This window comes from Chiloscyllium plagiosum, chromosome 3, assembly GCF_004010195.1.
Source record: "Chiloscyllium plagiosum isolate BGI_BamShark_2017 chromosome 3, ASM401019v2, whole genome shotgun sequence".
Lineage (NCBI taxonomy): Eukaryota > Metazoa > Chordata > Chondrichthyes > Orectolobiformes > Hemiscylliidae > Chiloscyllium > Chiloscyllium plagiosum.
The window spans coordinates 44,005,859-44,018,475 of NC_057712.1; the positions used below are offsets into that span (position 1 = coordinate 44,005,859).

Consider the following 12,617-nt stretch of genomic DNA (forward strand, 5'->3'; position numbering starts at 1 on the left):
GAGACCTTGGAGTGCAGGTTCATAGCTCCTTGAAAGTGGAGTCGCAGGGAGATAGGATAGTGAAGAAGGCGTTTAGTATGCTTTCCTTTATTGGTCAGAGTATTGAGTACAGGAGTTGAGAGGTCATGTTGCGGCTGTACAGGACATTGGTTAGACCACTGTTTGAATATTGCATGCAATTCTGGTCTCCTTCCTATTGGAAAGATGTTGTGAAACTTGAAAGGGTTCAGAAAAGATTTACAAGGATGTTGCCAGGTTTGGAGGATCTGAGCTATAGGGAGAGGCTGAAAAGGCTGGGGCTGTTTTCCCTGGAGCGGAGGCTGACGGGTGACCTTATAGAGATTTACAAAATTATGAGTAGCATGGATAGGATACATAGACAAAGTCTTTTCCCTGGGGTTGGGGAGTCCAGAACTAGAGGGCACAGGTTTGGGGTGAGAAGGGAAAGATATAAAAGAGACCTAAGGAGCAACTTTTTCATGCAGAGGGTGGAACATGTAGGGAATGGCTGCCAGAGGATGTGGTGGAGGCTGGTACAATTGCAACATTTAAGAGGCATTTGGATGGGTATATGAATAGCAAGGGTTTGGGGGGATATGGGCCGGGTGTTGGCAGGTGGGACTAGATTGGGTTGGGATATCTGGTTGGCATGGACGGATTGGACTGAAGGGTCTGTTTCCATGCTGTACATCTCTATGACTCTATAACTGAGGATGGTCTTCCAAAACAGTCTGTGGCTGAACATATTTCAAACTTCACTATTCTATAAAGGGATTCACACACAATGTTCTTACTAAACAGATAATTACCATAGCAATGTTTTGAGTCCGTTTATTTGTGCTGATGAAAGTACTCAGATTCTAAAGCCCTTTGTGAACCTCAGGAAATCCTGGTCAGTCCTCCATTCACAACTGAAATACTCCTGAAGTGCAGTCATTGTTGCAGTGTTGGAAAACTGGCAGCCAATAGTAGACAATACTTTTCGGTAAACAACAATGCAACAGATGACCAGATAACATATTGCAACGTTTACTGAAGGGTAAAACGTCTTCTTGTAATAGTGCTGTGTGATCCACATCAGAGGGCAGATGGAGCCTTGTTTTACCAATTTAGAAAGTTGCATCTCTGACAGTGCAGCACTCCCTCAATACTACATTGGAAGTCTGAGAGTAGGGATTTGGCAATTCTGTTTTTGAGTTGGAAGAGCCCATTATCTGTTGGCCCAAAAGGTTAGACTGAAAATCATTGAGCCACAGGAGTCTATCTGGAGGTTGCGAATTGTTGAAGCAGCTTGTCATATAAACTCAGATTCGAATCCTATCTGTTGTTAAGTATAGTTGAAAAACATGCCACAAATTTTCTTTGCAGCAGTGGGTTGTGAGTGAGCCTGACAAGTAACATTTTTCTACTTCTCTTTCTCCCTGGCTCAGCTGCCAGTTCTCTCTCTCTCGAGTTTTCACATATTGATCTGGCGTCATTAAGGGATTTGGCACACAGCAGCTAACAGTTTCTACATAATGGAAACTCATGCCGACAAATCAAACAAACCATCCGACCGTTAGATTTACTGCCTGCTTAACCTAATCATTAATTCTGTCCGGGCAATCTCCTTAATGAGAATTATATTAAGACTCTTACAAAGGGTGTGAAGATGATTAAACCTGTAATTTGAAAAGTCATATCTTTCTGCTTCTTCTGGGAGATTGTAAAGCTTCAGTAAACTGATTCTTAAAACAAATACTGTTTAAACTGTTTACCATCACTGCAGATGTAATTGGTAAGGGGTTGTCAGGAAAGGATAGGGCTTTTGGAAAATGCTTGTTTCCAAAGGGGCTTTCTTCAATTTCTGACAACCCTTCAGGCTAACGCTCTTGATATTTGACACGTTCCTGCAAAGCGAAGGGCATTAACAAAGCAGAAGGCCTACTTTGTAGGATTGACCACAGCCAGCACCATCAGGCCCAGGCAACACATGCCGAAGTGAGTCTTTTGGCCAGGCCACCTGCCCATCTTCTGGTCAATGTTGCAGTGCTCCTCAGGGCCTTCTGTTATCTGTGGGCTCCATGCAGGTGGAAGTGCATTCTTAAAATCCAGCACCAATGGTTAATTTAACACAGCTAGTTGTCTTTAATCTTGATTTAACTTCCAGCTGACTGCCAGAGAAAAGGGGCATTCACAAACCTGGAAACTCAATGACATAATCACCACGTTTAAGGAATGAGTGAAAAGAGCAGATACTATTTCCATGGTAACCCTTCAGATTCAGGAAATCAATATGGAGAAGATAAGAGGAAGCTAGTAACCAATAATTAGTCCCTGTACTTGATCAAGTTCCTCTCTCTGGTAACTCTCCTCATCTGAAAGGATACAATTTAGAATTAAAGCTTTAGATGAGGAGGGAGGCAGAAGACATTAGGCCGGATAGCCTTGGTCGTTGGTAAGATTTGAGAGTCCATTATTAAGGAGAATTTAGAAGTACATGGTAAAATAGGGCTGAATCAGCATGGCTTCATTAAAGGGAGGTCATAACTGAGAAATATCTTTGAACATTTGAAGAGGTAACGAGAAAGTTGACAAAGGAGAGCCAGTGGACATTATCCATTTGGATTTCCAGAAGGCCTTTGACAAGATGTCACACAGGAGGCTGCTAAATAAGGTAACAGCCCATGATGTTAGGGGCAAGGTCCTGGCATGGACAGATGATTCGCAGATAGTGAGAAGTGAGAATAAAGGGGTCTTTCTCAGGATGGCAGCCAGTGACTAGTGGAGTTCCACGGGTTCTGTGTTAGGACCTCAATTATTCATGTTATATATTAGCGATCTGGATGAAGGAACTGTGGCATTGTTGGATAGTTGGATGGACAAATAGTTTTCAGGAAGCTAGGAGGCTGCAGAAGAATTCAGACATGCTAGGGAAGTGGCAGATTGAATACAATGTGGGAATATGTGAGGTTGTGCTCCTTGTAGGAAGAACAGAGATGTAGACTAGTTTCTAAATGGGAAAATGCTTTGGAAATCTGAAGCACAAAGGAACTTAGGAGTGCTAGTTTTGATTTTCTTGAGGATAATATGCAGGTTCAGTTGACAGTTGTGAAGGGAAAAGTCATGTGAGCATTCATTTCAAGAGGGCATGAATACAAAAGCATTGCTGAGGCTGTATAAAGCTTTGGTCAGACTGCATTTGGAATATTGTGAGCAGTTTTGGGTACCATATATAAAGCAGCATATGCTGGATTTGTAGGTGACCCAGCGAAGTTTAGAACATAGAACGTTACAGTGCAGTACAGGCTCGATGTGTAACCAATCCGAAGCCTATCTATCCTAAACTATTCCATTTTCATCCATATGTTTATCCAGTGACCATTTAAATGCCCTTAACGTTGGCGAGTTTACTATAGTTGCAGGCAGGGCGTTTTAAACTACTACTTTCCGAGTAAAGAAACTACCTCTGACATCTGCCCTATATCTATCACCCCTCAATTTAAAGTTATGCCTCCTCATGCTAGCCATCACCATTCAAGGAAAGAGGTTCTCACTGTCCACCCTATCTAACCCTCTGATTATCTTATATGTCTCAAGTCACCTCTCAACCTTCTTCTCTCTATCAAAAACAGCCTCAACTCCCTCAGCCTTTCCTCACAAGAGCTTCCCTCCATACCAGGCAACATCCTAGTAAATCTCTTCTGCACCCTTTTGAAAGCTTCCACATCCTTCCTATAATGCGGTGACCAGAACTGTACACAATACTCCAAGAGAGGTCGCACCAGAGTTTTGTACAGCTGCAGTATGACCTTGTGGCTCTGAAAACCAATCACTCTACCAATAAAAGCTAACACGCCGCATGCCTTCTTAACAACCCTATCAACCTGGGTGGCAACTTTCAGGGATGTACATGGACACCAAGATCTCTCTGCTCATCTATACCACCAAGAATCTTACCATTAGCCTAGTACTCTTCATTCCTGTCACTCCGTCTAAAGTGAATTACCTCACACTTTTGTGCATTAAACTCCATTTGCCACCTTGCAGCCCAGCTCTGCTGCATATCTTTGTCCCTCTGTGACTTGCAATATCCTTCAGCACTATCCACAACTCCACCGACCTTAATGTCATGCGCAAATTTACTAACCCATCCTTCTACACCCTCATCTCGGTCATTTATAAAAATGACAAACAGCAGTGGACTCAAAACAGATCCTTGTGGTACACCGCTAGTAACTGAACTCCGGGATGAACATTTCCCATCAACCACCACCCTCTGTCTTCTTTCAGCTAGCCAATTTCTGATCCAAACCACTAAATCACCCTCAATCCCATGCTTCCGTATTTTCTGTAATTGGGAACCTTACTGAAATCCATATACAGCACATCAACTGCTTTACCCTCATCCACCTGTTTGGCCACCATCTTAAAGAACTCAATAAGGTTTGTGAGGCATGACCTACCCTTCACAAAATTGTGTTGATTATCCCTAATCAACTTATTCCTCTCTAGATGATTATAAATCTTCTCTCTTATAACCTTTTCCAACACTTTACCCACAACTGAAGGAAGGCTCAATGGTCTATAATCACCAGGGTTGTCTACACTCCCCTTCTTGAACAAAGGGACATTTGCTATCCTCCAGTCTTCTGGCACTATATCTGTAGACCTGCCTCAGCCTCAGAGTGAAGGGATGACTGAGATGAAGAGGAATTGCTTCAGCCAGGTGGTGGTTAAACCATGGAAATCATTGTCACGGAATGTGGTGGAGGCCAAGTCATTAAGTGTATTTAAGGCAGAGATTGATACATCCTTGATTATGCGGTTATGAGGAAAAGGCAAGAGAATGAGGTTGAGAAACATGTCAGCCATGATTGAATGGTGCAGTAGACTTGATGGGCTGAATGGCCTAATTCTGTTCTTATATTCTATGGTATTATGATCTAAGGTCGGGAATAAGGCAAAGATAAAAGGGAAAAGGAAAATGTGGGGGAGAAATGCAAAAGAGAAAGACCAACAAGCATTTTAAAAATTAATTCACAGGATAAAGGTATCACTGGCTGGCCAGCATTTATTGCCCATTCCTTATTGCCCAGAGGGTAGTTAAGAATCAACCACATTGCTGTGGATCTGGAGTCACATGCAGGTCAGGCCAGGTAAGGTTGGCATTTTCCTTCCCTTAAAGACATCAGATGGGTTTTTCCAGCAATCAAGAATGGATTCATAGTCATCATTAGACTCTTAATACCAGTCAAATTCCAACATCTGCCATGGCGGGACTCAAACCTGGATCCCCAGAACTTTACCTGGCCTCCGGAGTAACAATCCAAAAATAATACACTAGACTGTTGCATCCCCACTGACAGGAGTTGACAGAAACTCCTCATTACACTTTACCTTCATTCCTTTGCAGGCTGCTCTCCAACATAAACAAAGGATGGTGGCCAGGATTAATGTCTTACCCAAAATCCAGCAGGCAGACTCCTCAGGTGATATGGTTACCCAAGGGCATGTTAGACGAGAACTTATAAAATGCAGTGTTGAATTTACTGCTCTTGGTGGATAATATACAGTACATAAGTAGGCCATTCAGTCCATCGTACCTGTGGCTAGACATTTGAAAGAGCCAGGCAATTAGTCCCACTCCTGTGCTCTTCCTTCATAACCATGCTAGTTTTTCTATTTCAAATATTTATTCCAAATCCTTTCTGGAAGTTATTCTTAAATCTGTTTCTACTAGCCACTCAGACTCTGCATCACACATCATAAGACGTTACTGTGTAAAAGCATTGATCGTCAACTCCTTGCAAGTTCTTTTACTAACTATTTTACATCTCTGTATCCTATTATCAATTAGCCTGTCGGTGGGAATGGTTTCCCCCCATCCAATTGCTGCAGTATTTCTGCTGCAAGGCAAACATTCTCAGGACTTTCTCTAGTCTCTGCGCAAAAAAATGCAACTCCTCATGGCTTGGGTTCATAGACTAGAATCATAGAATCCTTGCAGTGTGAAAGTAGGCAATTTGGCCCATCAGGTCCACATGGACCCTCCAAAGAACATCCCACCCACACCCATATCCCCACAATCCTGCATTTCCCATGGCTAATCCACCTTGTCTGCACATCCTTGGATGTTATGGCCAATTTAGCTTGGCCAGTCTACCTAAGCTGCACACCTTTGGACTGTGGGAGGAAACCGGAGCACGCAGAGAAGCCCATGCAGACACGGGGAGAATTCCTGAAGAAGGACTCAAGCCAGAAACGTCGATTCTCCTGCTCCTTGGATGCTGCCAGACCTGCTGCGCTTTTCCAGCAACACATTTTCAGCTCTGATCTCCAGCATCTGCAGTCCTCACCTTCTCCTCATAACACTTAAGAACAGGAATTAGACCATTTGGCACATCCAGTCTGCTCTGTCATTCGATCATGGCTGATAGGTTTTTCGCAGCTTATCTATATCCCGCTGTAACCTGCCACATCCTTCCTCACTGTCTACAACTCCTCCGACTTTCTCCTCATAATCTTTGATCCTCTTGGCAATCCAAGAATTTATCTATCTGCTTTAAATATACTCAATGATCTGGCCTTCTGTGACAATGAATTCCACATTCTCTGGCTAAGGAAGTTTTCCTTACCTCTGTTCTAAAGGGTCTTCCCTTTACTCTGAGGCTGTGCCCTCGGGTCCTCACTTCTCCTGCCAGTGGAAACATCTTCGCAACATCCATTCTGTCCAGGCCATTCAGTAGTCTGTAAGTTTCAATCAGATCCCCCTTCACCCTTCTAAACTCCAACGAGTATTGTCCCAGAGTCCTCAGATGTGCTAAAAGCTTTTCATTCCTCGGATCATTCTCGTGAACCTCCTTTGGATCTACTCCAGGGCTAATACATCCTTCCTGAGGTATATGGCACAAAATTGCTCCCGATACTGTAAATGTGGTCCGACAAGAGCCTTATAAAGCCTCAGAAGTACATCCCTGCTATTATATTCCAGTCCTCTCAAGATAAATGACAACAGTGGTTAGCACTGCTGCCTCACAGCGCCAGAGACCCGGGTTCAATTCCCGCCTCAGGCGACTGACTGTGTGGAGTTTGCACATTCTCCCCATGTCTGCGTGGGTTTCCTCCGGGTGCTCTGGTTTCCTCCCACAGTCCAAAGATGTGCAGGTCAGGTGAATTGGCCATGCTAAATTGCCCGTAGTGTTAGGTAAGGGGTAGATGTAGGGGTATAGGTGGGTTGCGCTTCGGCGGGGCGGTGTGGACTTGTTGGGCCGAAGGGTCTGTTTCCACACTGTAAGTAATCTAATCTAATTATATTTGCCTTCCCAACTACCAACTCAACCTACAAGTTTAGATTGACTGAAACCTGCACTAGGACTCTCAAGTCCCTTTGCACTTCTGATTTCTGAATTTTCTCCCCATTTAGAAAATAGTCCATGTCTCTATTCTTCTTATCAAAGTGCATGGCCTCACACTTTCCCACAGAATATTTCATCTGCCATTTCTTTGCCCGCTCTCCTAATCTGCCTAAACCTTTCTGTAGCCTCCCAGCCTCCTCAACTCTACCTGTCCCTCCACATATCTTTGTATCATCTTCAAACTTAGCCAAAATGCCCTCAGTACCTTCATCCAGTTCATTAATGTATAAAGTGAAAAGTTGTGGTTCCAACACTGACCCTTGTGGGACACCACTCGTTACTGGATTCCATCCTGAGAATGACTTGTTTATCCCCACTCTTTGTCGTCTGCCAGATAGCCAGTCTTCTACCTATACTAGTACCTTATCTCTGACACCATGAGCCCTCATCTTACTCAGCAGCTTCCTGTGCAGCACCTTATCAAAGGCCTTCTGGGAGTTCAATTAGATAATTTCCATTGGCTCTCCTTGGTCTAACCTGCTTGTTACTTCCTCAAAGAATTCTAACAGATTTGTCAGGCATGATTTCCCTTTGATAAAACCTTGCTAATTTTGCACTATTTTACCATGTATTTCCAAGTATTCAGATACCTCATCCTTCACAACAGACTCCAAAATCTTGCCAACCACTAAGGTCAGGCTAATCGGCCTATAATTTCCAGTCTTTTGCTTTACTCCCTTGTTAAACAGGGTGGTTACATTAACGATTTACCAGTCCTCTGGGACCCTCCCTGACTCCAGTGATGCCTGAAAGATCAGTACTATCCAGTATCACTTCAGCTATCTCCTTCAGAACTCTAGGGTGCAGTCCTGAAAGGTGATTTATTCACTTTCAGACCTTTCAGTTTTTCTAGCACCTTCTCCTTGGTGATGGCCACCATACTCATCTCTGCTTCCCCAACTCTCTTGAATTTTTGGGATATCATATATGCCTTCTACCATGAAGATTGACACAAAGTACTTATTCAGTTCCTCAGCCATTTCTTTGTTCCTCAATACTACTTCTCCACTTTTGCCTCTTTTTGCCCTTAATACATCTAAAGAAACTCTTTCAATCTTTCCTAATATTACTGACTAGCTGAACCTCAATTCCCAACTGGATGTGAGAATGACAGCCTCATGGTCAGAAGCTCTGATTCAAAGGAGAGGGAATGGACACTCTGCAGGCTGGAGTAACAGAGGAACAAGAATTGGCCATTCAATTCCTCAAGCCCATTCTGCCAAAATAGTTTGACAATGCAAGAGCATTTGTATTGACTTTACAAGCAACAGTGGCAATGCCATTGAAGAAAGAACCAGGGCCAACTATTACTGATGGTGCTTATAGTCATTGGGAGGAACTCTGACTTGGTGTGATAGTGTAAAGTAACCAATAGCAAACTTCCAGTTTCATTGATAGTTCTCCCAATTAACTTCACTGGATATTAAAAACTGGATGGAATGTCTAATGGTTTCTTATTTTGGAATTTACATAATAGCACAAAATCAAATGATCTTTGATAGCTCTCCATCCAACAAGTTTCATATCACAGACATCAGCACTACTGTTAGTGACAAACTCAATGTGAAAGGAATGAAATACAATCTACATGAAAACAGATATGAGGAGTTCATGGGGCCACTGGAGTTGTGATGTATGCACAGATGTATAACCTGATTACTTTGATCCTGTGAGTTGCAAGATCAATGCTTAATAATAAGCTGGTTTAACTGTGAAGCTTATCTTTTTTTCTAACTTCAGCAGATAGTCTTCAAAAATGAATTTGTCACCTCTTTAAAATAATGCGGGAGAATTTTAATCCCTCCAAAAACCAGGTGAGGCTTGTCTTGGTGGGTGATTTTGGCAGTGGGTGGTGGGGGGGTGAAGAAGGAGAGAGGTGGGGTTGGCTTTGTGTGTTAAAAAGTATGAATTTGTACCCTGCTCAATCTCCTTCCAGCTTTAATAGTGGTAGGCAGGGCTGGTAGGATGTCACTAATCCAATCCAATCCAAGGAAGAGGCTTGCCACTTTAAATGTCAGACCGAGACTGTATGACTAATGTTTTATTTACAGTGGGAGAATTGAATTTAACTGTGCGCCTGGCAGACGATGGCATCTAGCTCTATTGAAGGAAGACCAGTAAAACTGAGAATGATAATACAGGTCACAAGGCAGTTCCATTTTCAAGTATAAAAGATGCATTTGCCTCATTTTCCAGTTCTACTGGTTTTTCCACTGTACATTAAGAGGTCCAATGTGGCATTCTGGACATTGTCCCTTTTCAATAATATGACCACACCCTCCACCCACGTCTCTCACCCCCTCCCTAACCCTAACAACTCCACAGGCCTCTCTGATCTTTCCCTGCTCTCCCCAGCCCAATGCCTTTGACCTTGCCCTAGAACCTCCAATCTCTCCCTCCTTGGGCCTCTCTGTGCCTGGAGGGGTCTGAAAGGGCTAATCTAGTAAACATCATCCATTATAGTTATCTCATGAGCGTCCAGTAAAAGTTCAAAATAGGATCCCAGAGGAGACAGACCAAATGCTAGATGCCCCCAAGTGTATAGTAATTTGGAACCTATTCTTATAACTTGTAAGTAAAGATGCAATAAACTAGATAGCATGTACTCGACAAGATAACCTGCAAGCCCCTAAAAACCTACACACTTAGATTCAGTTGGCAGCATGCAACAGCCTCCAATTTCTTCTCCAATGCCTCCGAGACCCCATACGCTCACCACACTACAGGATGCTGACATACTAATTTTGCTGGCTCCTCTGATTTTCACAATGTGTGGGGGAACTCGACATCCAGCCTCACTGATGCTCTACTCGACTCCCACTTTCACTTAGTCAGGTGTTTTAAAGTCCAGTCATGGAATAGAACAGCATAGGAGGACACCATTCTGCCCATCAAGTTTTTGCTGGCTCTTTCACAGAGCATCAATTTCATTCCAAACCTCATCTTCCCTCAGGACTCACTGGAAGGAACTCATATTCTCTGCAGTACTCAGGTCCTACAACCCTCTGCTTAATCCCTGGCTGACATTACTCTGAGCTAAATTCTAATGTACACAAATGTCATCAATTTGGGATGTTTCTTCAGTTTCTCAGAATTTCATGCAATATATTAACACTGTGGGAGACAGGATCCAAGGAAAAGGATTAGGAAAATGTCTGTGCGATTTGGAGTCCCAGCAGGAAGCAGCATTTGTAATGAATTTAGCTCAGGTGATCAGAGTTTTGCAGCATGCTATTTGCTGAACGGACTATGAGCTTATGGCAATTCCCATTGAGAAACACTGCAATGCTGAATCACTCCTTATTTTCTGTTAAAAAAACTACATACAGAGTAATCCGGAACCTAACATCTGGAACCATTGAAGAACATTTCATAGGAGACATGACCGTGACAAATTAAATTGTTGAATGTCAGTTATTCATGGAATTGAAGACTGATTTTCCTTTTTTTAAAGTCGACGCACTTCAGAAAATCCTTTTAAACAACTTTAAAGAAATGTGTGAAAACACCTTTTTGTATCCAAGTCACTTCTGACGTTTGCAATTCCTCAGATATAGAATTGTCAGAGCACTACAATAAAACTAGAACTTGGAAGCTTTTCTCCTGGATGAGGCAATCAAATTCCTACATGCTTCTAATTGAACCTCAGAAAATCCAAACTTAGTAAGAAGGTAAGTACGTTTTGGAAAATGAGGATCACATTCACAAACACCCAGCACTGCGAGGTAGCATCCTAATGTTGTTACATAAAAACAAGGTACTGGAGAAAATCAGCACCTCTCATAACAGCTGTGAAGAGATGGAGTCAATGTTTCAAGTTCAGTTTGACACTTTTTCAGAACCGAAAGGGGCAGGAAAAGTGTAAGTTTGTTATGTCACTCAAAGACGAGGAAGGAGGAGCAAATGGAACAGATGGCAAAGTTGTCTCAAAGCAAAAGGCAAAGGGAGTGGTCGAGGAGAGGTATATAGGTGAAATGTAGAAATTAATGATAGGCATTAATAGCAGAAAATAGGTCCACTCTACTGAGAGCAAATTCAAGCCAACAAGACACTGATTCTTCTTTGTCTTCCTTGACTTCACTGTTTCCATGACTAAGGATAGGCTGCCCTCCAATATTTAGTACACACTCATCAACTCCCACAGTTACCTAGACTAAGCCTCCTCAAATTCCACTTCCTTTAAAGATTCCACACCATTCTTCCAGTTTCTCCACCTCGGTCACATCTGTTCAAATGATGCCTCCTTCCATGTGTTCTTCCAATATGTTGTCCTTTCTCCCCAACCAAGGACTGTTTCCTCTGCCCCACTGTGGCTGAAAAGGCCCCCAGCAGCTTGGGTGACCATTTTGTGGAACACCTCGTTCTCTCTCTCTGTAAGAATAACCTTGACTTTCCAGTTAAGAGTACCTTCTTATCTAATGTTTCTGTGCTAGATCTACTATAGTGTTCCAGCGAAACCCAGCAAACTTTATTATTTTTCACTTAGACAATTTGCAACCTTGAGAACTCAACGCTGACTATAGACTGTTATGGACCAGGCCAGACCCCCTCAAAGCATTTCAACTAGGTATCCAGACTCTAACGTTTCTAATTATTTTAAGCAGATGTAAGGTGGATATTTCAGGAGTGACACAGTTGGTCAAACCACTCAGTTTTATAAACAGGATTTATTTACACACTACCAAACAAAACATGAACAAAAGAGAACAGAATATAGAATAACAATCTATTTGAAAACCCAACTGACTCTGTCGCAACTTAATGATGCTGTACCAATTTCCTGCAACATCCTCAGAAACATCCCTTTGGCAAAAAAGGTAAAATCAAACTCAGGTTCTTACAGGTGAGATGTCAGAGAGAGAGAGAGTCAACCAGAAAATCTCGAGTCAGGGAGCTTTCATTGACTGGAGGCTTCTAACTAAACCAAACTAATAAAACACCTGAGCTGGGAGAACTGGCCAGTTCCTTTTCATTGTACAACTGTTCTTTAAAAATCCCTAAGGCCTCCTCTGATTATTGACTTAGGTAGTATTTGTTAGCCATTATTAAAGTAGCCAATTCAGACATATCGGCATTGCTGCCTTTATGACCCCTCTCAAAAAAAGATCAAAATAACCTTGTTAAAGGGGCAGCATCATCACAGGACTCTGACTCCTATTTTGATCGGCATTGTCCCTCTCCCCATATCTTGATTTCATGGGCTGGCTCTCACCTTAACAG

General features: G+C 42.6%; 1 protein-coding gene across 4 annotated transcripts in view; it reads right to left on the reverse strand.

Annotated features, from left to right (window-relative positions):
- The window catches only part of khdrbs2 (KH domain containing, RNA binding, signal transduction associated 2), a 584,244-nt gene that overhangs the window by 341,555 nt on the left and 230,072 nt on the right, over positions 1 to 12,617 (reverse strand). The window lies entirely within an intron of this gene.